The 25,366-nt window shown below is 35.5% G+C and overlaps 1 pseudogene; it reads left to right on the top strand.

Moving 5' to 3' along the window:
• Window positions 1–372: 372 nt before the first annotated feature.
• Window positions 373–25,366, top strand: LOC120176125 (annotated as a pseudogene).

Raw genomic sequence — 25,366 nt, 5'->3', positions numbered from 1 at the left:
TATATGTTAATCTTAATGTGAAAATTGTAATTAAAGTTTGTTTGGATTGAATATAGGATTGTAATTCGTGAAAGAGACTGATTGTTTGCATATTGCATTTCGTGGCAGATCTTGGTGGTATAGTTTGAGGGTCTAAAAGGTTGATGTCTAATTAAATTCCAAAGGAGTCTCTCATAATTTTACCAAAGAAATTTAAACGAGATTAGACTCTTAACAATTGAGTGACCAAAACAGAAGTAACTTAGAAGTTTAACGGTGAATTTGAGAAGTTATTAAAGTTGATAAGCAAATCAGAAACACAGTCAAAATTGAGTGATCAAAAAGCAGTTTACCCTGATTTTATATTTTATTGAACACAAAAGCTAAAGAAGAAAAGAAGAAGCTGCCCCCCTGCTTCTTCAAGCTTTGAACTGTAATTTTTGCGAGTAATTTTAATTACATGGATTCTTCTTCTTTAGTTCTTTGCTTGCAACTTAAGCTCCACCACCACTCTTTGCCTATCGAAAGCCATTTCCAGCGGCCCGCCTCTCACTTCCTCACCCTTCAACCTAGCTGCCGCCGCCGCCAAGAAATCACTCAGAAAAGTTCTCTGTGAATTCGAACCCATAGTTAATGGCGCACTTCCCCTGGATTCCGACTCCCGTTTCCTCGACAGGTTAACCCCTTTTATTATTGTATTTCGAAGAGTTTGGTCCTTTAAAGCAATTCATTTTTTTGGGTTTAGCCCATTTGAAACATTCCTGCAATTCTGCGGCTTGGGTTTGTCTCTTTTGCTAATTTGGTTCCATTTCTGCTTTTAAAAGGTGAGTTCTTTTGGGAAATATTGAAAATTTCTGTAATTTGTTTACTTGGTATGCTAAGCTCTAGTTTACTTTCATATGGAACACTTGTACTATGTTATACATCTTCTAGTATGAGTATCCATGTCTTAAATATATTCAGGGATGCGTATGGAACATAAATTTTAGAAATAAAATGAGCATACCTTGGTTGGACACATAGCTCGATTCTACCCTCCCTATTGGAATTTGTATTTTTGCTTTAGTCATTTGTTCATTGCTAATGGATTATGATTTCGGTTTCATACCATCTGGTTTTGCTTTATAGTGAATATTATAGTGCAAAATGCAAGAACAAATGTAGTCGTCAACGCTGGTCTTAATGAATTTGGTTGTGTCTACTGCCTTCCGTTTGTATTATTTTGGCTGAATATGTTAATTGAGATTTATTTTTTTTGGATGCTTAATGTTATATGCAAAATTCCATTTTACATTTCAGCAAAAAGCATTGGAGGCTGCAATGAATGATATAAATAGTTCATTCGGAAAAGGAAGTGTTACAAGATTGGGGAGCGCTGGTGGAGCATTGGTGTATGTTTTTGAACTTTTTTTTTTTCGACAAGAAAAGGGACTCGTTAAAAATCCCCCTTCTTAACTGTCAAACTACAGAGATATCTCAACGGACATTGTGTCGTAACTACTTTTCGGTTGGGCACCGGAATTGGACTTCGACTTAGATTAAATGAATTGGAGTCGTCACCGATCATTTATTTTAAAGAAAATGGGTTGATCGGATACCTTATTTCTTACATGATCTGCGTTTTACCAGTGATATGTCGGATTCGGGAGTCGGTTACAATCAAGGAAGGGTTAGCACCATTGAACTGCCCTTTCGGTACTATGTAATTTCCAGTTGTCTTTGGTTAAGAAAAATATAACTTTAAATTAAAATGTAAAATAGCAATCTCAACTACTTACAATTGATTGATTTGAAAGCATACTTTTTAAAAGTCAAAATATGTGTTAGAAGAAATAAATGATAAAGAAAGTAAAACAAATTAAATAAGGAAAATGTTAAAAAATAAAATACATAAAATGAAGAAAAATAATAGCGCACATATATACATAGTAGACAACTAAATAAAAATAAAATGATAATGCAAATAAATAAATAAAACAAACAAAAGGAAGATAAAAAGATAAAAATAGAGAATAACAATAAAAGAAGATAGATAAATAAAAAAGGTACAAATATATATATATATATATATATAAGTAAAGTAATAATAAAAAATAGAAAAAATATATAATAGGAAATCATAAGTAAAATATATGTATATACATATAAGAAATAAAAATAGGATATATATATATATATATATATATATAACTAATAAAACGTAATATGTATATATATATAACAAAAATAATAAGAGGAAAAAAGCAAATAATTAAAGAAAATTAAAATTGAATAGACGAATTGAGGTTAACAGGGGGCTAAATTGAAAAGAAAACAAATTAGGTGGCCAAAATTAAAGACATTTCGGGACAAAGGTCGATTCTTGGGGCAAATTGAGGCACACCAAAGGGAAGGGGACCGAAACTGAGATTACCCCCCTCGTTTCAGAAACACGCGGATCCTGGGGATTCGAATGGGGTCCTCGGGTCGAGTATATAACCCATTTCCCACAAACACTTTCTATTATTTCCCAATTTGCCAACTTGAATAAAAAAGAAAGGTTTTAAAACCTCTGAAGTGTTCATGTGTGTTCATCAAGCAGATGAACATGCCGACGTGCTTTCCAGAATCTGGCCGTAGCGCCGACTCGCCGGCCGCCGTTGAACGGCGCCAGCCACCGTTCATCGGCGACAAATAAAAAAAATCACTTTTTCGAATGCTTTCTGAACCTCCTTTCTAAAAACCAAATTTATTTTTTCAAAAATCGATTTGAAAAACGTAGATCTAAAAAAATAATTTTTTTAAAAAAACAAAGGGCCTCCCTTTCGTTCCTCGGCCGAATGGTTCCCGCTCGAACCAAGAGCAAACAAATGTGTCATGCAAGCCAAGAAAACCAAAAGCAAGGTAAAGATTTACCTATTATTTCACTCCGATTCGATACAAATTACTTCGAACGTTTGTTTGCTTTTTCTTGATTTTTTTTTTGCGTGTAATCTCTGCTTGTCCCCCCTATAGCGTTGATTACATGGGTATTTATATACATAATAATGCTATCTCTAGTTCCGAATTTTCAGAGATTTGTTTGGACTAAAACACTTGTTATTTGTTATTTTGGTGTCCTGAACATCCACGATGGTGGTTTGTTGCCGAGAAGCATGGGATAGAAGCGTGTATGGCGAAGAATCGTGAGGGCTGTTGACCGAAGAACTCGGCCGTAGGACTCTTGGAAGGTTGGGGTTGCGGCGCTCAGCCAAGAGCACCGGTTCAATTTGGACCCGGTTTAGGCGGAGATACAAGCAGACCGATCCAAGTGCTTCACTTTGGGCCATTGCTGGGCCACGTGTTACTGGTCACTGTTGGGCTACTAATCTGTAAAAAAACAAAATGTAAACATTATTACATAATATAATTTGTAATTATATAATGTAACAATATTAATTGGTCAAAATTTGGTGTCTTCACATTGGAAGGAGAAAAAGAGTGCCCAAATTTTATTACTAAACAGAAAATACATCCAGGGTAAAAACCAACTTAAATACAATCCTTCCCCACAAAACAAAACCTTTACCGTGTATGTTTTTTAACTTACCATAACGTTATGGTTTACTTCAATGTGTAGAGTTCAAATTTTGTACCTCGTTAAAATGGAAAAGTATTTCTGCTTGATATGGTTTTAAGTATTATGTTGAGGTTCTATGAGGCACTTAGTTATGGAGTTTGAACTGGAATCGTTTTTGGCCCGACCTCATTTGGTTAAACTTAATCCATTACAGCGAAACTTTTCCAAGTGGTTGTTTGACGCTAGATTTAGCCTTAGGTGGTGGCCTTCCCAAGGGAGGAATCGTGGAGGTATTGATTTTCTCATTCTATATCATTGTTTTTCTCCATGAATTTGATCTAAAATAATTATTTAAATGAACATTATTTGCCTTTGCTGTTTGGACTTTTGGATTTCTATTTGGTAGTTTCCTTTTGATGATGGTGGAGTGGGAAAAAAACGGTAACTTTGTAATTGAAAGGACCTTAGATTTGATCTATCTGACCAGAGGTTATGAGCTAGGGCTTGAAAACACTTAAAACTGAAAAAGGAAGCAATCCGGACATACTTTAAAATGTAAATAGCAAGATATTGCCTACATAGTTGTCTTAAGCACACTTCAGAGATTTTAGTTAGCTACGTCCTTGTATGTTCAATGTCTGCTTCTCCGACTCCCTGTGTCAAAAAAACTGAACCTAAAGTACCATTAATGGTGTTATTACTTGAATTGAAAGAAAGAACAATATGCAGTGAAAGAATCGTTAACACACATCTTTGTTAAGAAAGTAATAGATAGAATGATAACTGATGAAATGTGTTTAGACCTTACTCCTAAAAGCTTTTGATAATCATCTTATTTCCGGTTGGCAAAGGCTCTTAGGCCATGAGTATCTTACTGCAACTTTTTAATTTTCCTAATGAATCCATAGTGCACATGTATTGACATGGAAACATATATTGAAACGTGTTCTTTTTCGCTCCCCTGACTAATTTTGTTTAGCATGTGCCTTTGTGCTAGATTGACTAATTTCAACATTATACTCAAAACCTGATTTGAATGGCATCACAACATCCGATGTTTAACTTGGCAGGTATATGGGCCAGAAAGTAGTGGAAAAACTACCCTAGCACTACATGCCATTGCTGAAATGCAGGTTGATAGTTTTCTTCCCTTTCTTAGTGGGTTTGGTTTCTGATTTATTATGTTACACAAAGTTCAATGAAGTGAAACACTATTTTCATTGTTTTTATGTTAATTATGCAGAAGCTTGGTGGCAACGCTATGCTTGTTGATGCAGAACATGCTTTTGATCCAGCATATTCAAAAGCATTGGGAGTAGATGTTGAAAATTTTGATTGTGTGCCAACCGGATAATGGGGAAATGGCATTAGAAAGTAATATACCCAGTCCTTTTTTATTCAGCTGTGAAAGTGGTCATGGTTAAGGAAGGCAATAACTGATGCAGCACGCATGATGCTTTTGAAAATTTTGCTGTGTTTATAAGCTCAACAAATACGACTACTGAAGTTTTTATGTTTCAGTTGCAGATCGTATGTGCAGATCTGGTGCCGTAGATTTAATTTGCATTGATTCAGTGTCAGCTCTCACTCCACGAGCAGAAATTGAAGTATGCTCACTCTTTTGCTTTTTCCTTTCCCCTTTCTTTACTCTTGAAAGTAAATTACATTTCGTTTCCAAAAAGCTACAATAATTGTCCACCCGCCCAATCTTTTTAGTCCATCGGTTTTAAAGTCAAATGGCATCTAAGGCAGGACATGCCATTATTTAAAATTGTTGTCTCTTCTCTAAATCAATGATTTGATTGAAGATAAGGGGACATACAGATTAAGTAATATAATGAATGGAAAATATAGACCCGATGTGAGACTAACACCTTGATAGCAACAGAGCATCTTTACAAGGAACTCAAGAACAAATGCCACTTTTATTTTTTGAGGTGTTTTATCCTCAACTGTAATTTCAGTGAAAACTTCAAGAACTAGTTTCTGATATGACCTATCCCTCTCTTCTCTCCTCTTTTTGCACTCCTTTTTTGTTTTTCCTTCTTGTATGCTTTTGAACAATTCTATGAGCCATGCCATGTCTAAGCTCTTTCTTGTTGCATTTTTTATATAGGGTGAGATCGGGATGCAGCAAATGGGAAGCACGTCTTATGAGTCAGGCTTTACGTAAGATGTCAGGAAATGCTTCTAAAGCTGGTTGTACTCTAATTTTTCTTAATCAAATAAGATACAAGGTACTTTGGATTGATTATAGGTTTTCTTATTCATAGATGAAGTAAAAGCAATTGCAGTTGTGATATAGAGGGGGTCGACGTGTTTAACTCAAACTACATTTTAGGAAGATCCTTATATGCATGTTGATTTTCTTGCATCTCTCTATGTTTCTAGACTATATTAACGTGATTTTAGTGCATTTCTTCTGATTTTGAAAGATTGGAGTATATATTATGGAAACCCGGAAGTGACCAGTGGAGGAATTGCATTGAAGTTCTTTGCCTCAGTTCGTCTTGAAATACGTCCTACTGGGAAGATAAAGTCTGTAAGCACAATAGGAACTTGATTTTCCACGAGAGTTTTCTGTCGTAACCGGTTTTCGTCCGGGCATGAAATATTATAATTTGGAAGGGAAATTGATGTTAATAAATAATTTTGAAAATAATTGGTGAGTCGCCATCGACCTTTTGAATCAGGTAGGTCGAATACCTAAAAATTTTCTTTTAAAATAGTTTTTAAGAAAACCATATTTAAAAGATGAACTGATCTGCGTTTTATAACCAAAAATTCGTTCTTTTTAATAATAAAAAGGGATTCGTGGTCGGTTACGTTTAGGGAAGGATTAGCACCCCTACAACGCCCAAAATTGGTACTTTTTAATTATAAATTGTCTCTATTATTAAAAAATTTAAAAATTCAAAAATATATTTAATTTATAATCTTATAATTTTAAAATTGTAAAAAAAATATTTATTTATTTAAAAATATCCGAAAAGAACTTCTAGGTGCCTTAAGACAGCTCTTTTCTTTGATATTGATAAATATTAGTTTTTAAATAATATTATTTAATTTTTAATTATAAAATATCAGAATAGGACATCCAGTTGTATTAAGACTGTCCTTTTCTTCGATATCAAAAATAAAAAATTTAACAGTATAATAAAATAAAATATCACTAAAATAATATATTTTAAACAATAAATGAAAACATATAAAATAATTAAATTATGAATAAAATTAAATCTAATTCCTAATTAATTGAAATTATAGGGATTAAATATTTTATTTTCTAATTTTAATAACTTAGTGACTAAAATGAATTTATTTAAAAATCAAATTTTAAAATAAAATTAATTAAAAATATGAACTAGGGATGAAAACTTATTTATTAAAATTAAAGGATTAAATCTGTTATTTATCCTAAATATATTATTTTAATAAAAAGGACTAAAATGAATAAATTTAAAATTCGAAGACTGAACTAAAAAAAATTAAAATTCAATTTAGTGACTAAAATGTAAAGTTTACAAGTACTAAGGACTGCGGAAGGGATTTAACTATTTTGTAATTACGCGCATAGTCCTTCCCGAAACGACGTCGTTCGGGAAGGACTATAAATGTCCAATATCGGCTGGCCCGAAGGGCCAACCATTTCATTCCTCATTTCCTTCTCTCTCTCTAAACCGAGAGAGTTTCAAACTCTCTGCCTTCTCTCTAGGTTTCCCTCACCGGAGGGAAACCGGCAGCCATAGGCCACCGTATTCCGCCGCCGGCCACCGCCGCCGGCCACCGTAACGGTGGTCGGAATTCACCAAAACACCCCCAAATTGTAGATCTAAATGCCCTAAGACCGATTCCGGTCTTGTTTTCTCTAAAAGACTCCTAATCGGAGTAAATCTAAACAAAACCGAAGGGTTCTACCTTCTTAAACGGCGGTTTGGCAACGTTTGGCTTCCGAGGGCTACAAAGGCTTCAAGGGTAAGTCTTCTTCTTCTCTTTTCCTTTGGTTTACTGCTGTGGTTGTAGACTGGGATCGTTGGTATAGCTTATTTTTTCCTTTCTCTGTTTTTTTTTTTTTTTTTTTTTTTTTGGTTTCTGTCTCTCCTGCGGTCTCTCTGTCTCTTTTTTTTTTTTTCTGTGTCTCGTTCTGTCTCTCCTTTTTTTTTTTTGCAGGTGGGTGGGCTTTTATAGCCACCACCGGTGCGGTCATCGGACCGGTCCGAAGAGAGGGCTTTGGTGAGTCACCGGACTACCAGTGGTGACTCACCCCGTAGCCTTGGCGTGGACGGTCGGCGTTGATCTTCTGGAGCCTTCATTCGGGACGTGACAGCGGCGGAGGCGTCGGCAGTGGGCCATTGGACCACTTGGCAGTGAGGCGGCGGCTGGGATCTGGAAGCATCAGAGGCGGCTGGGTGTGGCTAGGGTTTAGAAACCCTAGCTGAAACCTTACTAATTGTTTAGGGTTTCTGGTTGGCTGGACCGGTTCTAGTTGGCTTGTAACTGGGCCGGTCCAGTTGTAATTATTTATTAAATAATAATAATAATAATATATAATATTAATAATAATAATAAATACTAATAATAATAATAATAATAATAATAATAATGCTAATAATAATAATACTAATAATAATAATAATAATAATAAAATGGATAAAAAAAATAGTATCTTCAGCTGCCCCTCTTTGCTCATTCTTGTGTTAACAAGAATAGGGCAAAGATGAAAAGATAATAAAATTTTTTATCCATTTGACTTTACTTTGATTATAATGGAGATATTGAGTAAATTCTTCTCTCTCTCCAAATAAGTTCTTCTTATTATGAACTCTCTGCTGGGGATGATGATGACCTCCTTTCTGTGATAGAGTCATTCAAAAGGTTGAATAAACTCTTGATGAGTTCTTCTCATTATGAACTTTCTCTTCTTTCTTCAGATGATATCAAACAAAGGTTGAACAAGCTCTTCTCATTATGAACTTCTTCTTCCTTCTTCAGATGAGTTCTTCTCATTCATGAACTTTCTTTGGCCATGTTGATTCATCAAATGATGAATTTAAACAAAAAGTTGAACAAGTTCTTCTCATTATGAACTTCTTCTTCCTTCTTCAGATGAGTTCTTCTCATTATGAACTTTCTCTGGAAAAGATGATCCACCAAATGATGGATTCAGGTAAAAGGTTGAACAAATTCTTCTCATTATGAACTTCTTCTTCCTTCTTCAGATGAGTTCTTCTCATTATGAACTTTCTCTGGAAAAGATGATCCACCAAATGATGGATTCAGGCAAAAGGTTGAACAAGTTCTTCTCATTATGAACTTCTTCTTCCTTCTTCAGATGACGAGTTCCTCTCATTATGAACTCTTCCTCTGGAAATGTTGATCCATCAAGTGATGAATTCAAGCAAAAGGTTGAACAAGTTCTTCTCATTATGAACTTCTTCTTCCTTCTTCAGATGACGAGTTCTTCTCATTATGAACTCTTCCTCTGGAAATGTTGATCCATCAAGTGATGAATTCAAGCAAAAGGTTGAACAAGTTCTTCTCATTATGAACTTCTTCTTCCTTCTTCAGATGAGTTCTTCTCATTATGGACCTTCTCTGGTAATGATGATCCATCAAGTGATGAATTTGAATCTTTGCTAAAATCTTTGAAATTCCTGTTAAAAATTCAACAAGAATAAAATGAATGAAAATGCATCTATTTTTGTAAACACCTAAAATATGATGCATGAATGTTAAGTTATTTGATTTCAGATTGGTGAACTGAGTATTTCTTCGGTTGTAGAAACCCAATAAATCTTTCTTCTTCAAATCATAAAATCTATCCTCTTTGACAAATGTAGAGGTAGATATAATGTCACCAAAAATTTCTTGAGAATAAAACTCAATTGTATAGGCTCTTGAAAAGCTTGCATTCAGGCAACATGTTGATTCTGATAACAGCTCATCTGATTATGAAGTGGCCTTTCAAGATGATTTCACAGATATCGATAGTTCTTCTAATACCAAAATCTTGACTTCTGATTCTGATGAGGAGAATAAACTGTTATACTTGACAAAATGGGATTCTCAAAGGCTGAAACTTCAATATCCATGTAGAAATGTGGTCCAGATTCATCAATTGAAAAATTGATAAATTTTATTTGTGCTGCTCAAATGACTAAGGCTGCTGATGCACTTCTTCGGATCAAATAACTCAAAGAACACTTCCAGAAGATGCTATGTTTTTTTCAACCAGATCAGATAACTCAAAGAACACTTCCAGAAGATGCTATGTTCTGTTCAACCAGATCAGATAACTCAAAGAACACTTCCAGAAGATGCTATGTTTTTCTAACCAGATCAGATAACTCAAAGAACACTTCCAGAAGATGCTATGTTCTGTCCAACCAGATTAGATAACTCAAAGAACACTTCCAGAAGATGCTATGTTTTTCTAACCAGATCAGATAACTCAAAGAACACTTCCAGAAGATGCTATGTTTTTCTAACCAGATCAGATAACTCAAAGAACACTTCCAGAAGATGCTATGTTCTGTCCAACCAGATCAGATAACTCAAAGAACACTTCCAGAAGATGCTATTGAGCACATATAAAAGGTTGAATTGTTTATAAACATGTTCAGGAAGTGCCGAATTGACAGAAAGGATCTGTAAGGCTTTTGAAGCTTATAACAATGAGCCACCTTCGAGTGTCCAGAAGTATGTTCTTGATGAGTGCTGAAAATGGAATCTAGTATGGGTTGGAAGGAATAAAGTTACTCCACTTGAACCTGATGAGGTGGAAATGCTTCTAGGTTTCCTTAAAAACCATATACAAGGATCTGTATAGAAACATGTTTCCCAGTGATATCAATGTCTTGTTTCTTTTTGTTGGAATCAATGCTTCAAAGGTTGACTTTTATTGTCTTAGTATATTTTTTAAACAGATGTGCAAGAACTGAATGGTGATCGGTTGAAACAATTGATGAGTAGATTTGGTGGATTCGACCTCGTTGTCGGTATCACCACTTGTAACAATCTTGATGTTCATGACTTTAAGCTAGTGATGATTTGCCTACTTTGTATTCCATGTATTTAAAAGTATTAACATAAAGTGATATTCAGAAATCTTTAAATTATTTCAAAATTATGTTAATTCAATAAAAAAGAATAAATTGAATTTCCAAAAATAAATTGAATCTCAAATAAATTGAACTTAAAATAGATAGAATTGTATTCAAAGTTCTGGCAATCATAAGAATGATAAAAATTCAAATGTCTCAACAAATTACAAGCATAAGTATTTCTAAATTAATCAAGTTGACACAATTTAGAGATGATGTAAGCCTTTGTCTGGAAGATCTCAAACGTTGTCAAAATGCTTGTAGATGTGAAGCTTCTTCCAAACTATTAAAATCTTAAGAGAGTTCAATTGCCAGATGCCTAATATCAACCTGTATTTGAGCCGCCTTTTCAGGTTTTCAACTCAAATCCTTCCTTTGGTTACAAGATGCCCTTTGCGGGTTTTCACCTTGACCCTCCTTTTTCTTTTTTCCTTTTCTATATTTATTTTTTTTTTCTTTTCTTTTTCTTTTTCTTCTTTCTTTTCTTTTTCTTTTCTTTTTTCTTCAAGCATAATATTTCTTGACAGAATCCGAGTTCATTGGATTTCTCAGAATTTTTCCATCCATTTCTGCCAAGATCAACGCTCCTCCGGAAAAGGCCTTTTTTACAACGTATGGCCCTTCCCAATTAGGCATCCATTTCCCACGGAAATCTTTATGTATAGGCAAGATCTTTTTTAGTACTAGATCCCCCTTTTGGAATTCTCTTGGATGTACTTTCTTATCATGAGACTTCATCATCCGTTTTTGATACATCTGTCCATGGCAAATAGCTTTCAATCTTTTCTCCTCAATAAGGTTCAATTGATCAACTCTAGCTTGGATCCATTCAGATTCATCCAATTTTGTTTCTCTCAATATTCGAAGCGATGGAATCTCAACTTCAATTGGTAAGACTGCTTCCATCCCGTAGACTAAAGAAAACGGTGTTGCCCCAGTAGATGTTCGAACAGTAGTTCGGTATGCATATAGAGCAAAAGGTAACTTCTCGTGCCAATCTTTGTAAGTTTCGGTAGTCTTCGTAATGATTCTCTTGATGTTCTTATTTGCTGCTTCAACTGCCCCGTTCATCTTTGGACGATATGCCACTGAATTTGCATGTTTGATCTTAAATTGTGTACAAAGTTCGGTCATCATTTTGTTGTTCAGGTTCAGAGCATTATCTGTAATGATCCTCTCTGGTAGGCCATATCGGCAAACTATCTCTTTCTTTATGAACTTGCAAACTGTGGACCTCTTAATATTAGTGTATGAAGCAGCTTCAACCCATTTGGTAAAATAATCAATTGCCACAAGGATGAAGCAATGTCCATTCGATGCTTTTGGTGTGATTGCCCCAATGACATCTATTCCCCACATAGAAAATGGCCAGGGTGCTGTCATTACATGTAAAGGAGATGGGGGTACATGAATCTTGTCTGCATATATCTGGCATTTATGACATTTCCTTGCGTAATCAATGCAATCTGTGTACATGGTAGCCCAATAGTATCCATATCTCATTATTTTTCTGGCCATAGAAAGACCATTTGCATGTGTTCCACATATTCCACTGTGTACTTCTTCAATGACGTTTCGAGCTTCACTGGTGTTTAAACATCTCAATAACATTTGATCATTGCTTCTTCTATACATAATCTCTCCATCAAGAAAATATCCAGCAGCCATTCTTCTCAAGGTTCTTTTGTCAATTTCCGATGCATTTGGTGGATAACTTTGATTTTTGATATATTGCAGAATATCATGATACCACGGTTTACCATCTACCTCTTCTTCCACACTATAACAATGTGCAGGAATTTCATATACTTGCATTTTGATTGGCATCATATCAACCTTCTTAGTTGCCTGAAACATAGCAGCTAATGTAGCCAAAGCATCTGCCATTTGATTTTCTTCTCGAGGGAGATAATTGAAGGTAACTTTCTCAAATTCTTTCACTAATTCGAGTGTAAAATTTCGGTATTCCAATAATTTGGGATCTTTTGTTTCCCATTCTCCTCGCAATTGATACACCACTAATGATGAATCTCCATATATCTTGAGAAATTTGATTTTTCTTTTTATAGCTGCTTTCAACCCATGACACAAGCTTCATATTCTGCCATGTTATTGGTGCAAAAGAACTCCAGTCTACTTGTAAAGGGATAATAAACATTTTCTGGAGAAATTAACACTGCCCCAATTCCTCGTCCCAAAGCATTAGATGCTCCGTCAAAGTAAAGCTTCCAAGTTGCAAATTCATCATTTGTTCTGACTTCTTCATTCATGGATATGCACAACAAATCTTCATCGGGAAAATTGAAGTTCAAAGGCTGATAATCATTTGATACACGACTGGCCAGGAAATCAGCTATGACACTTCCTTTTATCGCTTTTTGGTTGACATATACAATATCAAACTCAGATAATAACATCTGCCATCTAGCCATTCTGCCTGTCAAGGCTGGTGATTCCATTAAGAACTTTAAAGGATCAAGTTTGATATCAACCAAGTAGTATGGTATAACATATATTGTCTGAGTCTTCGAGTAGTCCATACCAAAGCACAACATAATTTTGTATCGGTGGATATCGAACTTCACAATCGGTAAATTTCTTGCTCAGATAATAAATAGCTTTTTCTTTCCTTCCTGATTCATCATGCTGTCCTAGTACACATCCCATCGAGTTTTCGAAGACCGTCAAATAGAGAATTAATGGTCTATCAGGCATCGGTGATACTAAAATGGGGGCATTGGATAAATATTTCTTAATAATATCCAAAGTTTCCTGACATTCTTCATTCCAGACTTCAGGATTGTTCTTTCTAAGTAATTTGAACACTGGATCACATTTGTCAGTCAATTGAGAAATGAACCGAGATATATAATTTAATCTCCCCAAAAAGCCTCGAACTTCTTTTTTTGTATTGGGTGGTGGAAGATCTTGAATTGCTTTGACTTTATCTGGATCAATCTCGATTCCTTTTTTGCTGACCACAAATCCCAAAAGTTTTCCGGAAGTTACCCAAAAGTGCATTTTGCGGGGTTAAGCTTTAATTGATACTTCCTCAATCTCTGGAAAAGCTTCCTCAAATTTTGAATATGTTCTTCTTCCGTTCTGGATTTAGCAATCATGTCATCTACATATACTTCAATCTCTTTGTGCATCATGTCATGAAACAAAGTTACCATGGCTCTTTGATACGTTGCCCCTGCATTTTTCAATCCAAATGGCATCACTTTATAACAGAATGTGCCCCACATGGTTATAAATGTCGTCTTTTCCATGTCTTCAGGATTCATTTTTATCTGATTATATCCTGAAAAGCCATCCATAAATGAAAACCATGCATGCCCTGCAGTATTGTCCACCAATGTGTCTATGTGGGGTAATGGAAAGCTATCTTTCGGACTAGCTTTGTTGAGATCTCTGTAATCCACACACATTCGAACTTTTCCATTTTTCTTTGGTACGGGAACAATGTTGGCTACCCATTCTGGGTATTTAGCTGCCTGTAGGAAACCTGCATTGATTTGTTTCATCACTTCTTCTTTGATTTGCAACAACATTTCTGGCCTCATTCTTCTGAGCTTTTGTTGAATCGGTTTATATTCTGGATTGATTGGAAGCTTGTGTATCACTATATCTGTGCTCAAACCAGGCATATCTTGATAAGACCAGGCAAAGATATCTTTGAACTCTTGAAGGAGATTTATCAATTCTTGTTTTATCTGGACTGTCAGAGTGGTACCAATTTTCACCTCTTTTCTTTCTTCATCTGTTCCCAAATTCACAGTCTCAACCTCTTCTTTGTGGGGTAGAATTTGTTTGTCTTCTTTTTCTACCAATCTTAATAATTCAGTAGGAACATCACATTCTAGTTCATCTTCACAACCATTGATTTCTTCCAGACATATAGGCTGCTCTAAATTTATCACTGGATTAAATCTAGGAATAAACATGCTATTAACACGGTGACACCTGCAAATTTAAGTCGGAACATTTCCGAAAGAATATAGTAAATTTATGAAAATAAATAAATGTAAAAATGTAAGAAAATGTAAAGAATGATTTCCATCTAAAAATTTTAAAGAAAGTTCTTTATATTTAACATAATTTCTTTTACAAGATAACAAAAAGTTTTCATATTTTTGAGCTAAACATAAAAATTAGTTCTGAATATTACTCTGCATTAATATTAAAAACTATAGGAAGATCTTCAGTGGTCCAATTGGTGAGTGTTTCTCCAGGAAGACATGGTCGAATCATATCCAAGTATTTGCCATTTTTGTTGTCCTTCGTGATCATGTTGATAAATAATCCATTCATAGCTTCTTCAACTATGTTTTGATCGTTCGTCAACTTTTCTTCTTTAAAGGCTTCAACAAGCTGCTGTTCCACATTAATTGTTCCCCCTGATCTGAATGTTGTCCTCAACTGTGGGAAAGACATGTGTTTCCACAGGATTTCTCCTCCTTTCAATTTCGCCTTTCTGTCTTCACATCTTCTTTTCATCTCTTTGTTCCTTTGCTGAAGGTTGGGCTTAAACCCTAGCCCAAAACGGTCTTTTTTCATCTTTATACTGACAGGAACTGAAATCCCTTGAAGATTCTTTCCTAGACCTCTCCCAGCTTTAGCTCCGATGCCTAAAGTTTGTTGTACTGTCATCTTGGTGCAATCAGACAATCTGGGATATGGAATTTTCCTTCCTTCTGCAACAAAGGTTGTATTAACAAATTCAAGAGCTCGAAAAGAGCATTCAAGAGCCTCATCATTGGTGTCGATATATGGAACATCGCTTGTTACTGACGCAATGATTTCTTCTTCAGCATTGACGCATATTAGTTGTCCATCAACAACAAATTTCAATTTCTGATGTAATGAAGAAGGAACGGCTCCTGCTGAATGAATCCATGGCCTCCCTAATAGACAATTATATGTGGGGTGGATGTCCATTACCACAAAGTCAATATTGTACACAACTGGGCCAATTAACAACGGTATTTCCATTTTCCCAAGTACTTCTTTTTTAGTACCATCAAATGCTCGTACCACATTCTGATAACTCTTCATGTGTGATTGATCCAAAGGCATTCTTTGAAGTGTAACTAGGGGCATTAAGTTGAGAGCAGATCCGTTGTCAATCAATACTCCTGGCAACACATGACCATGACAATGTGTCGTGATGTTCAAAGCTTTTACTGACCCCATTCCGCCTTCCGGTATTTCATCATCTGTGAAGGTTATGTAATTGTCGGCGGCTATATGTCCCACAATTCTGTCAAGTTTATTGAGGGATATATCTTCGGGGATAAATGTCTGATTGAGGATTTTCATCAAAGCATTCCTATGCGCTTCTGAATTCATCAAAAGATCAAGAATAGAAATTCTCGCCTGTTGTTTGTGTAGTTGTTCAACCACACTATACTCACTATGTTTCAAGAACTTCAAAAATTCTTGAGCTTGCTTTTCTGTCACAGGTTCATTGAATGCTGGAAGGGATTCATCCTCAAATACCTTCTGAGATACTGCCATGGCTTTTCCTTTTGCTTTCACTTGTTCTGAAGCATTGGATGTTTCGGAAGAGTAACATCTCCCCCTTCTTGTAAAGAAACCGACCTCGCCCACTGCTTCAGACTTCGATGTGGTACCCAAACTCTGTTTTTTCTCTTCTGTTTTTTCTAGAGAAACAGATCCTCCTACCATTGAAACATTGGTAGTATAATTCCAAGGTACCCTGCGGGTATCTTTGTATGGAAATGGTAGAGGAGTGGTAATAACTACTTTTGGCCTTATTGGTGCCGGAATCACCGTGGATGATTTCACATTAATGATCACAGGATCATTTGTTCTTTGATTTGGTTTAGAATCCTCTGATGAGCAAACATCATTTTCTTTTTTCCTTGGTTCTTCTTCAAAGAATTCTATTTCTCTGTTGTTCATCAATTTTTGCACCAAATTTCTGAACTCAGGACATAGTTGAATTTTATGCCCTTGCTCCTGATGATATTCACAATAATTCTTGCCTTCAATCTGCTTTGGCATGAATTGTTGTGGAATTATACCGGCTAAAGAAAGTTGTTGGAATATCCAAACGAACGGAGATTTAATTTCAGAAATGTCAGTCTTTGCTTTCTTTCTGTTTTCTTCCTGAATTGCATTCACGTTTTTATCTCCATGATTTGGCAATGGATGACTTGATGCGGATGGTGTATTAAATTCCAACTTCCCAGTGTTGATCAAATTTTGAACCACCCTTTTGAATGCTAGACAGTTTTCAATAGAATGTCCTGTAATTCCTTCATGGTAAACACATTGTGCCTTTGTATCATACCAAGGAGGGAATGGTGGTTGCATGGGAACCAAAGGGTAGGGCCGTATAACATCTGCTTTTAACAGCGAATCATAGATCTCTGCATATGATACTGGTAAAGGTGTAAAAGAAAACCTTTCATTTTCTTTTCGAGATCCTCTGGACTCTGCTCGACTAGTGTTTGTTTCCTCTTTCTTAACCCTTGGCTGGGTTATTGTAACACTTTTCGATGAATCCTTGCTGTAAGAATTGGCATTGTTGACCTCATTCTCCTTTTTCCGGTATGTAGGTCTTTTAGAACTAGACCCATCATTCGATTCAATCTTGCCACTTTTCAAGACATTTTCAATTAATTCTCCAGAAATGACCAAATCTGCAAAATTTCTGGTTGCATTCCCCATTAGATGGTTTAAATAAGGAGCCTTCAATGTATGTACAAACATCACTGTGGCCTCTTTTTCTGACAAAGGTGGTTGAACTTGGGCTGCAGTGTCACGCCATCTCTGGGCATACTGTCTGAATGTTTCATTATTCTTTTTCTCCAAGTTTTGAAGAGTCCATCTATCAGGGACCATGTCTGTCACATGGCGGTACTGCTCTAGAAATGCTTTAGCCAAATCTTTCCAAGATCTAATGTTGGCTTTGGTCAATTGAGTATACCATTTCAAAGCCGGTCCTGTCAAACTATCCTGGAAGCAATGAATTAACAATTTTTCGTCCTTCACATATCCTGCCATTCTTCGACAAAACATAGTGATGTGGGATGAAGGGCATGTAGTACCGTTGTATTTATCAAATTCGGGAGCTTTGAACTTGATAGGGAGGATTAGGTCTGGAACTAAACTCAACTCACTAGCATCAAACCCATAGAATGATTCAGTTATTTCCACGGATTTCATTCGTTCTTCTAAGCTCTTGATCTGTCTGGTCAGCTCTTCATTTATTTTTTGTTTCTCATTCAGCTCATTTAAATCTGGGATCAACTGATCAGTATTAAGATCCCCTATTTTCACATCTGATATAAGTGGATTTTTGCTTGAAGATGCAGGATCCACTTGTTGATCTTCATGTAATTTGACTTCTTGTAATGCAGATGTACGAGCATTGATTTGTATAGGGGTAGTACCAGAGTGATAAATTGATTCTGGTGGGAAACCTAGAGGATATATGGGTTCTTGGTCAAAAGATACAGGATTTTCATGCATTTTTCCACTGATAGCCTGCCTTTTGAACATGTCCTCTATCTTCTTCATCATACTGTCCTGTGAATTTGCAATACTGGCTTCAATTTTTTCCAGCTTCATTCTCATTTCTTCTTGTTCTTTATGATGCTGTTCCTCAATACGCTGTATTTTATCCTCCATAATTCTCTTAGTAGCTTGCCTAGTACCGTAGTGATGTAGTATTTCTCTTTTGGCCAGAGTAACTGCGATTGAAAAATCTTTTAATATTATTTTTTTCAAATTTTAATTAATGAATTTTAACTTAATAAATAAAATGATAATTCATAGCGAAAATTATGAAATGAATGATGAATGTATGCAAAATGCATGTATGAAAAAAACATTGATCCCAAAAAGTTAACTGTCATAGAACAACTTCCATCGGCATACAAAAGTTTCTTTATAATATTTCATAACTACAGATAAGGCATAGCTTTCCTATTAAGCTCTATAATTTCTTTCATTAACCATGACACCTTCTTTCCAAACTTAGAAACTGGATCAACTTGATGCTCAATTATTTCGGCTTCAACAGCTAGTTCCCCAACATATCTGGCAACCTCGCTCATTTGTACCATGGCCTCGAACACCATATTGCTTCTTTCTTCACTTCTTTCGACATAGAACTCTGTTGACTTTTGCCATTGTTCAGTTGTTCCTTCAAGAGTTTGCTCTAACTCAGTGATTCTGACTTGGCAACTGTGCAAAATTTTTTCAAGATCTCTAATGCGTCTTCGCAGTGAAGCATTTTCCTCATTACTTTCCTTGAGATCATTAGGCCCTAGACGAACCTTTTCTTGAAATAATGATTCTTCAAGTTGTAAAATGTAAGCATTAAACTCTGAGTTTTTATTTCTAGACTGATCCAGATCCTCTTCAAGTTTTGTTCGTGCTTCTTGCGTTCTTTGATTAAGCTTCTGGATTTGAATATCTTTATTTCTGCATCTTTGCATCCAATTGCTAGCCACCTCCTGCTCTACCTCAAGTCTGGTGTTGAAATTTTTTCTTTCTAGCTCCCATTTTTCTTTTTCAACATTGGATTCTTCCATCTTTTGGCCTCTGACTTCAAGTTCAGCAATCAACTGGTTCATTTCAGATTCAAATCCCTTGAACATGCTATTTTTCTCGCCTTCAAATTTAACAGAGATGTCATTCTTCACCTCTTCTAAATCTTTGGCTCGATCTCTTTCTCTTTGCATTTCATTCATGATCTCGCGGTGTTCAGCCTTGTGTTTTATAATTCGCTCTCTTCTGTCGACCTCGAAATCTTCCATTTTTTGCTTTCCTTTTTCCAGGCTTTTAAGTAGACGGCTATTCTTTCCTTTCAGATCTTCAACTCGTCTTTTCTCAATGTTCAATTCTCTGGTCATCTGTACCGTCGATTGGCCGGGTCCTGATGCTTTTCGAGATTTATATAACTCCTGGTAATCTTTCTGTAAGGCTCTGTACTCATCTTCACCTTTTTCTTTATCTTTTCTCAACATTGCACATTGTGAAGAATGAAAGTCAATGTCAACCCCCAACATAGCTTTATCTTGTCTCATTTGCTCTAACTCTTTCGACCAGCCATCTCTTTCTGCTTCAAACTCAGCTCTCAAGATTTCAATCTCAGATGGAACCACCTTAATGCGATCTTTCATAGAAATATCCTCATTTTGATCTGGTAGAGGAATATTTTCGTTTTTTCTGACGGATCTCCATTCTTCATAATCAGGAGTTAGCATTTCCTTTGCTGCTTTAGCTCGAATACAAAAAGTTGTTTTCCAAGCTGTAACGGCTTCCATGATGCTTCTTTTATAATTTTTGCTGTGGAATGCGAACTCAGATGACTGTAATCCAACAGTGACAGGTACAAATTGACGACCTTCATATTGTCTTATAACCAGAAGTGGAGCATATCCAATTCCTCCCCATAATCCGAGCAGCATTATCCAGTTGTAATCACCACATCTGTAACAGAACTCCCTTTGTATTTGCCACGGGGCGCGCCAAACAACATCATTGCTTTGCAGATTTCGAAAGGCATTAATCCACATATCTTTCTTAATTTCTTTCGGCCATTCTTGCTCCAGAAATTCCTTTAATGGTGAATAATCCGTATTGAAGCGTCGGTATGAAACCTTTTCCGTTCTCCAGAAATGACTACGGATCCAAACATATAACAACTGAGTACACCCTGAGAATCGTCCACCTCCTAACCTTCTGCAAGCATTTAATGATCTGAAGGTCTCTGCTAGGATGGCAGAAACAGGATTAATCTTCTTTGGTAGTTGTTCAAACAAGTCTATTACTGCAGCTTCAATATATCCCAATACTTTTGGGAAGATGACCATACCATATATACCCAGAGCAAATAGATCGAATCGTACTTTAGCGTCTGGATGACTCTGAATAAGCTCCCTGATGTTGGTCCAAGCAATGCCTTCGCTTTCGCCTTTTTGTTTTGTACGGGATGCTACCCATTCTTCTCGTACCCCAGCAATCTTTGCTAATTTAACTCGAAAGGGCTGAGTTTTAATTGACTTTGAATATATTCGACTCTCCAAAGCACCTTCAAGATGTAACAAAGTTGTATATTCTTCAATAGTAGGGACCAAGTCCTCCTTATTGAAAGTGAAGCAATTGTACCCTGGATTCCAGAATTGAACTAGGGCTCTGAGTAATTCATCATCAACTTCAACATAGAGCAAATATGGGATGTCTCCATAAGTCTGATAAAACTGCAATTTTTTGTTTGAATCCCAACTTTCCCAAATACCTCGCAAATCTTGCAGATCATTTCTTTTTAGTGAAACTGAAGCATAACTGGCCAAGTCAGATACATAATCATCCTGCAGACTGTCTCCTTCTTGTCTTTGTAAATCTTCAGCCCACTGTCTTACTTCTGAGTTTAGAATTACTTGATTTGAACCCTTTTTATCCATGGATGAAGGTTTTCCAATGAGACTATTAACACAAGGATCAATGTCTTTTATCCTGTATGATGCTATGCAAACAGAAAAATAAAGAACACAAAAAAGAAAATAAATTAGTTTACATAAAAAATTCAATAATAACATTTATTTAATTTAAACATGCTTTTCTAAATTTAAATAATTTAATAAACATGTAATTTAAACAATAAATAGATTAACAGGAAGGACAGAATTCATTTCTCCTGTGTGTACACCTATTTTGGACAAAATTTCGGCATGACTTCGGATTGGAAGAGTTTCTAAAGTTTTTTTATATGCAGGGTTTCAGATCTAGGAGTAAAGGTACCCGAATTGTCCTTGTTAGTGCCCCCTTGGGTTGCTAACCCTCAATCCTAGTCCATTACAGACTAAAGTGGATTGAGTTCAATTCGAGGGGATACATTTCTCTATGCCTGACACGGAGAATAAATTCTCACGAAGACATAGAGCATATGAACCCCGAAAGTTACTTGCTAGGTCTGACACGGAGAATAAATTCTCACGAAGACGTCGCTTTCACTTCCACTTAAAAGGGACAACTCAATTATAGAGCTTTATGTTATGCAATGCAAGTGTTGTGTGTGAGGAGAAATGTTCAAACCTTTGACAGAAAAATAAATACTGAAATAAAGTACTTGCAAATAAAACATATAAATATTATAAAAATAATAAATAAATAAAAAATTTGAAAAGAAAGAATTAAAAATTAAATATATAAATTTTTAATTTTTAGCTAATAGAGACAATTTATAATTAATTTTTAAAAGTTTGACCAGTCCCCAGCAGAGTCGCCAAGCTGTCGTAACCGGTTTTCGTCCGGGCATGAAATATTATAATTTGGAAGGGAAATTGATGTTAATAAATAATTTTGAAAATAATTGGTGAGTCGCCATCGACCTTTTGAATCAGGTAGGTCGAATACCTAAAAATTTTCTTTTAAAATAGTTTTTAAGAAAACCATATTTAAAAGATGAACTGATCTGCGTTTTATAACCAAAAATTCGTTCTTTTTAATAATAAAAAGGGATTCGTGGTCGGTTACGTTTAGGGAAGGATTAGCACCCCTACAACGCCCAAAATTGGTACTTTTTAATTATAAATTGTCTCTATTAAAAATTTAAAAATTCAAAAATATTTAATTTATAATCTTATAATTTTAAAATTGTAAAAAAAATATTTATTTATTTAAAAATATCCGAAAAGAACTTCTAGGTGCCTTAAGACAGCTCTTTTCTTTGATATTGATAAATATTAGTTTTTAAATAATATTATTTAATTTTTAATTATAAAATATCAGAATAGGACATCCAGTTGTATTAAGACTGTCCTTTTCTTCGATATCAAAAATAAAAAATATTTAACAGTATAATAAAATAAAAATATCACTAAAATAATATATTTTAAACAATAAATGAAAACATATAAAATAATTAAATTATGAATAAAATTAAATCTAATTCCTAATTAATTGAAATTATAGGGATTAAATATTTTATTTTCTAATTTTAATAACTTAGTGACTAAAATGAATTTATTTAAAAATCAAATTTTAAAATAAAATTAATTAAAAATATGAACTAGGGATGAAAACTTTATTTATTAAAATTAAAGGATTAAATCTGTTATTTATCCTAAATATATTATTTTAATAAAAAGGACTAAAATGAATAAATTTAAAATTCGAAGACTGAACTAAAAAAAATTAAAAATTCAATTTAGTGACTAAAATGTAAAGTTTACAAGTACTAAGGACTGCGGAAGGGATTTAACTATTTTGTAATTACGCGCATAGTCCTTCCCGAAACGACGTCGTTCGGGAAGGACTATAAATGTCCAATATCGGCTGGCCCGAAGGGCCAACCATTTCATTCCTCATTTCCTTCTCTCTCTCTAAACCGAGAGAGTTTCAAACTCTCTGCCTTCTCTCTAGGTTTCCCTCACCGGAGGGAAACCGGCAGCCATAGGCCACCGTATTCCGCCGCCGGCCACCGCCGCCGGCCACCGTAACGGTGGTCGGAATTCACCAAAAACACCCCCAAATTGTAGATCTAAATGCCCTAAGACCGATTCCGGTCTTTGTTTTCTCTAAAAGACTCCTAATCGGAGTAAATCTAAACAAAACCGAAGGGTTCTACCTTCTTAAACGGCGGTTTGGCAACGTTTGGCTTCCGAGGGCTACAAAGGCTTCAAGGGTAAGTCTTCTTCTTCTCTTTTCCTTTGGTTTACTGCTGTGGTTGTAGACTGGGATCGTTGGTATAGCTTATTTTTCCTTTCTCTTTTTTTTTTTTTTTTTTTTTTTTTTTTTTTGGTTTCTGTCTCTCCTGCGGTCTCTCTGTCTCTTTTTTTTTTTTTCTGTGTCTCGTTCTGTCTCTCCTTTTTTTTTTGCAGGTGGGTGGTGGCTTTTATAGCCACCACCGGTGCGGTCATCGGACCGGTCCGAAGAGAGGGCTTTGGTGAGTCACCGGACTACCAGTGGTGACTCACCCCGTAGCCTTGGCGTGGACGGTCGGCGTTGATCTTCTGGAGCCTTCATTCGGGACGTGACAGCGGCGGAGGCGTCGGCAGTGGGCCATTGGACCACTTGGCAGTGAGGCGGCGGCTGGGATCTGGAAGCATCAGAGGCGGCTGGGTGTGGCTAGGGTTTAGAAACCCTAGCTGAAACCTTACTAATTGTTTAGGGTTTCTGGTTGGCTGGACCGGTTCTAGTTGGCTTGTAACTGGGCCGGTCCAGTTGTAATTATTTATTAAATAATAATAATAATAATAATAATATATAATATTAATAATAATAATAAATACTAATAATAATAATAATAATAATAATAATAATAATAATGCTAATAATAATAATACTAATAATAATAATAATAATAATAATAAAATGGATAAAAAAAATAGTATCTTCATTTTCCTTTTCATCACCCAATATGTAATAATTACTACCACATAATTCATATTAGGTTAAAGGCGATGAGGATATTGGGCTTCGTGTTCGTGTAAGAGTGCAGAAGAGTAAGGTAAACAAGAATCATATCAGCGACTTTAAAGATAGAGAAAAGCTGTACTTCACTTGATTCTTGTTAGGCTTTACATTAAAGTTTATTATGCCTGCTAAAAAAACCATTAGAAATTGTTAATATATCCGGTGAACTTAGAGTCCCGAAATTGACTGCTATTGCAGGTCTCGAGACCATACAAGCAAGCAGAATTTGAAATCATATTTGGAGAGGGAGTAAGCAAATTGGTTAGTAATGCAATGTGATATTTACTATCATCCGGATTTACAGACTTTTCTCTCTGTCTTGACATTGAAAGAGCCTACAGGGATGCATTTTGGATTGTGCCGACATGATGGATGTGGTAGCAAAGAAGGGCTATTGGTACAGCTATGGGGACCATAGGTTTGCTTTCGAGCTTTCTTATGTGTTAATCGTGTTAAATAATTTGAACTGGTGTTTGTAAGTTTGCAATAAATTCGTTCCTGTTTTCTATATTTTTGTAAAGGTTGGGACAAGGCCGAGATAAAGCATTACAGTACTTGAGAGACAACTCCATTCTTTGTGATGAAATTGAGAAGGTTCGGTACTTCATCCCTCCAATTTTCTGTCATGCTATTAATTGAAACCTAGTGGACTAGAGTATAATAACCCCTCTTCCAATGCATACCCAAATATGAAAATTCTATACATATGCATGTCAGATACATACTCATGTTCGTCACTTTGATTCTGTCCATATTATGGAATGGAGATCGATTTGGTTATCCATTGATCTTGTAGTGTTGATCTTTTGGTCGACATTCATGATCCACTACCGAGTTAGAAAAACAACTCTCCCAGTTGTTAGCCAAGTAACCATAGATTTTATTCGCATACTGCAGATAGTTCGATCCAAGATTGTCGATGTAACCGAACATTTTAGCTCAACTCATGTCAAGAGCTTGTCACTGCCTCCTCAAGATGAAGAAATGTATGAAGAGATATGATGGGATCGTACTAATTAGTTTCTACCACAAGGTTAAATATTCTACAGCAGCGGAAATCGTATGTAGAGGTACCCGAATTTCAGTTTCGCATTTTGCCTTTGCGTATCAGATCCGAGGCGGAGAGTTTTCATGTCTTCAGAAGGAGGTATGTACGTATTCTGTTTTCGAATTTGCAAAGGAACATTAACCATGATTTGTTGATGGACAGTAACATTTTGATTGAGTTTTAACATGTTGTTTTACCTAATGTTTCAACCTAATCAATATTATCTCAGTAATTTTAGCT

Source organism: Hibiscus syriacus, unplaced genomic scaffold (genome assembly GCF_006381635.1).
Source record: "Hibiscus syriacus cultivar Baekdansim isolate YM2019G1 unplaced genomic scaffold, ASM638163v2 tig00112226_pilon, whole genome shotgun sequence".
NCBI classification, from domain to species: domain Eukaryota; kingdom Viridiplantae; phylum Streptophyta; class Magnoliopsida; order Malvales; family Malvaceae; genus Hibiscus; species Hibiscus syriacus.
The sequence above is the reverse complement of the archived record's forward strand: the minus strand, read 5'-3'. Positions and strand labels throughout refer to the sequence as shown.